At 48.0% G+C, this 4,458-nt stretch overlaps 1 long non-coding RNA gene across 1 annotated transcript; it reads left to right on the top strand.

The window, feature by feature from the left end:
- The first annotated feature begins 308 nt into the window (after positions 1-308).
- Positions 309-4,124, top strand: LOC310773802. Its single transcript, XR_014552561.1, has 3 exons — positions 309-329; positions 3,792-3,940; positions 3,996-4,124. It is a non-coding gene; the product is annotated as an uncharacterized lncRNA (long non-coding RNA).
- The last annotated feature ends 334 nt before the right edge of the window (positions 4,125-4,458 follow it).

Genomic DNA, 4,458 nt, shown 5'->3' with positions numbered 1-4,458 from the left:
CCGGGACATACCAAACAGTTTGGACAGGAGGGATGTAAATGAAGCAACTCAGTAGTTGTTGAAGTCCGAAAAGCAAACATTACACACAAACAAAAAGTTTATATATTTTTATCTAATCAAAATTGCATACCCCTCCCCTGGACTCAAATTAAAGAGAATGTACCCTCCCTCAAACTAAATTTAAAACAAGATTACCCTCCCCTATTTTCCTCCAGTGGCCCCTTCCCTAAATAACTTAGGTTAGGTTAGTTTTTTTTTTTTTTTTTTTTAGAAAGAGAAAGAGAGAGAAAGAAGTTAGATCAAGAAGGGCCCAGATGGAGCCTGAAAAGGTGTGTCTTTAGTCTTTTCCGAAAGATCAGCAGTGATTCAGCCGTCCTGACCGAAGGTGGAAGCTCGTTCCACCATTGAGGTGCCAGGGACGAGAAGAGTCGAGATCGGGATGAGCGACTTTTGAGCCCCTGTAGCGAAGGAGGGGCGAGGCGACCTGCACTGGTGGAGGAGCGAAGGGAGCGCTGAGAGGTTTGGAACCTGACCATAGATTGCAGGTACAGGGGAGCTGACTGGTGTGCAGCCCTGTAGGCCAGTACCAGTGACTTGAATTTGATGCGGGCCGAGATGGGAAGCCAGAGGAGCTCCTGGAAGAGGGGAGTGACGTGAGAGAATTTGGGTTGGTTGAATACCAGACGGGCTGCAGCGTTCTGAATGAGCTGAAGCGGTCGGATGTCGGTGGCAGGTAGGCCGGCCAGGAGCACGTTGCAGTAGTCCAGGCGGGAGATGACAAGAGACTGGACCAGGAGTTGAGTCGCTTCTCTTGTGAGAAAGGGACGGATTTTTCGGATGTTGTAGAGAGAGAACCTACAGGAGCGTGCTGTAGCAGCTATGTTGGCTGAGCAAGACAGCTGGTTGTCAAGGATCACCCCAAGGTTCTTAGCTGTTTGGGAGGGAAGTACAGTGGTGTTGTCAATGGAGATGGAGAGATCTGCGAGAGGGCAGTCTTTCCCTGGGAGGAAGAGTAGCTCTGTCTTACCAAGGTTGAGCTTGAGGTGGTGGGCAGACATCCAGTCGCCAATGTCTTTGAGGCATGCAGAGATGCGAGCCTCGATTTGAGTGTCGGAGGGGGGGAAGGAAAGGAAAAGCTGGGTGTCATCAGCATAGCAGTGATAAGAAAAGCCATGAGAAGAGATCACATAGGCAAGAGATCTGATATAGAGAAGGAAAAGTAAGGGGCCCAGGACTGAGCCCTGGGGGACACCGGTGGTAAGAGGACAGGATCTGGAGAGGGACCCTCTCCATGAGACCTGGTATGAGCGGTTCGAGAGGTAGGAAGCAAACCAGGAGAGTGCAGAACCTGAAATGCCGAGGTCAGACAGAGTGGAAAGAAGGATTTGGTGGTTGACTGTATCGAAGGCAGCAGACAGGTCAAGGAGGACAAGAACAGAGGAGAGGGATGAGGCCTTAGCAGTGTGAAGGGCCTCTGTGACTGCAAGAAGAGCTGTCTCAGTGGAGTGAGAAGCCTTGAAACCGGACTGCAGAGGGTCCAGGAGGTCATTTTGGGAGAGATAGAGAGAAAGTTGTTCGGACGCTGCTCGTTCGAGGGTTTTGGAAAGGAATGAGAGAAGAGAGACAGGTCTGTAGTTCTGAATAGCAGTAGGGTCAAGGGAGGGTTTCTTAAGCAGATGCTTGACTCTTGCAGTCTTTAGAGCAGGTGGAACAAGACCAGAGGACAGAGAGGAGTTAATGAAGGTAGTGAGGAAGGGAGATATGTTAGGTGAGATTGTTTGGAGGAGAGAGGAAGGGATAGGACCGAGGGGGCAGTAAGTGGCTCGGTTCGAGCTGATGAGTTTAAGCACTTCATCGGGAGAGAGGGGAGAGAAGGAAGGAAATCCAGGGACAGGGGGCCAGGAAGCAGGATTGGAGATGGGAGTGTTAGTGAGGGTGCCTGGAGGATGGAAGGAGGAGCTGATGTCATCCACCTTTTTAGTAAAGAAGGTTACAAAATCATCAGCAGAGAAGGAGGAGGGAGGGGGAGGGGAGGGAGGGTTGAGGAGCGTGGAGAAGGTGGAGAACAGTTTACTGGGGTTGGATGCAGAGGACTGGATTTCAGAGATGAAGAAGGAGGTTTTTGCTTTGGAGACAGCAGAGGTGAAGTTGGAGTGGATAAGGTGGTAGGAAGAGAGATCTTCAGGGTGATGTGATTTTCTCCATTTTCTCTCAGCTGCCCGAAGCTCAGTTCGATAAGTTCGCAGAGATTCAGTCAGCCAAGGAGAAGGGGGAGAAGATCGGGCAGGCTTAGTAGTGAGTGGGCAAAGAGAATCAAGAGCGGAGGAGAGAGAGGAGAGAAGAGTGGTGGAAGCCTCGGCAGTGGACAGGAGAGCAAATTGCTCAGCTGGGGGAAGCAGGGAGAGGACGGTAGAAGAGAGGGAGTCGGGTGAGAGAGATTTTCGGTTGCGTCGGGTGGTGGTAGAGTGAGGAGGAGATGGGTGGGAGGAGGGGAGGGGGATGGGAAGGGAGAAGGTGATAAAGTGGTGGTCGGATACAGGAAGAGGAGTCACAGTGAGGTTAGAGGTGGAGCAGGATCTGGTGAAGACCAGGTCAAGCACATTCCCTGCTTTGTGAGTAGGAGGAGATTGAGAGAGGTAAAGGTCAAAGGATGAGAAGAAGTTAAGGAAAGGCAGAGATTGTAAGGTTACTGGCTGGATGTTGAAGTCTCCCAGAAGGATGAGTGGAGTACCATCCTCAGGAAAGATGGAGAGGAGGGTGTCCAGCTCGTCCAGAAAGTCACCAAGCAGACCAGGCGGGCGGTAGATTACCACAATGTTGAGCTTGATGGGTAGGGATACAGGAACTGCATGGGACTCAAAATATGAGATAGACAGATGAGAGAGAGAGGTGACAGTGTAGCTCCATTTGGGAGAGATGAGGATACCAGTGCCTCCGCCACGGCCAGAGGCTCTGGGGGTGTGCGAGAAGGAATAAGCAGCAGAGAGAGCTGCAGGAGTAGCAGTGTTTTCAGGAATGATCCAGGTCTCTGTGAGAGCTAGGAAGTGGAGGGTTTGAGCATGAGCCGAGATGGTCTCAGTTTTCTTAACAGCCGACTGACAGTTCCAGAGACCTCCGGCAATAGTGAAAGGACTGTTAGCGCGCTTAGGGTAGGAAAGATTACCGGGGTTACTACACCTGAAGCTGCCGGGTCTACGGCGTCTGTGGGCTGAGGTTACAACAGGGATGGGGAGAAAACACATAGTTAGGTAGATGAGTATAGTAGAATAAGAGAGGTAGCAAAAAACCTATTCTCTGGCCTCCGCTCGATGGACTCCCGCAGAAAGACTCCCTGTGCGGGAGTCTTCGTGCCATGAGGGTACGTGCCGCTTACCGCTGCCGCTGTAGACTGACAGTGTTAAGAAATACTGCTTCAACAGGGCTATAAGCCCCGCCTATCCAATCAGCCCCCGTCGTTCACAGGGGGGTGATTGGCCTGATGTCAGCTGAGAGCTATCAACCAGCTGAGCCACAGTTACATTACATTTACATTACATTACGTCATTTGGCAGACGCTTTTATCCAAAGCGACTTACAATAACACATTTTTGTCAGCAATAGAGCAATCAACTATGTAACAGTCTGTGACAACTACAACTTCTGAAGGAACAGTGGTACATGTTTAGTTTAGGTTAGTGTGTGTATATATGTATATATATATATATATATATATATATATATATATACATATATATATATATATTTTTTTTTTAAAGAGAAAGAAGTTAGTTCAAGAAAGACCCAGATAAAAGGTGTGTCTTTAATCTTTTCCGAAAGACTAAAGTTAAACTAAAGTAGTAGTTAAACTAGTAGTAGTAGTAGTTAGACTAAAGTTAGTTCAACAAGTTAAATTTAAGACTTTTTATAGATGGCCACCCTGCAGGGACCAGTGTGTGTACAAGTACAAACAAGCTAAATGTAAGACTTTTTAAAGAGGGCCACACTGAATTGTACAGGTATAAACAAGTTAAATTTAAGACTTTATAAAGATGGCCACCCTGCAGGAACCAGTGTGTGTGTACAAGTACAAACAAGCTAAATGTAAGACTTTTTAAGGATCTGACCCGGCCGCAGCCACCCTGCATTTAATCTGTCTAGGCTAGTGGTGTCTATAGGTATAAACGGAGGCTTTTTAAGGACCTGACCCACGGCCACCCTGTATTTAATCTGTTTCAGGGTGTCTACAGGTATAAACAAGTTAAATTTAAGGCTTTTTAAGGACCCGGCCTGTGGGAGAACAAATGAAGAATCCAGGTGAAAAACAGTTTGACCTAAAGTCTTCATTTTACTTTGTAAGGAGTGACAGTGATGGGGCCTTAACTTATCTCACCCTGTTCTAGTTTAAACTGAGATTACCCAGTTTAGGTCTAGTTTAAACTGTGACTAACCGGTTTGGTTCTAGTTTAAACTGTGACTAAC

This window comes from Poromitra crassiceps (genome assembly GCF_964638095.1).
Source record: "Poromitra crassiceps genome assembly, chromosome: 3".
NCBI lineage: Eukaryota > Metazoa > Chordata > Actinopteri > Beryciformes > Melamphaidae > Poromitra > Poromitra crassiceps.
This window is presented reverse-complemented; position numbering and strand designations above follow the sequence as displayed.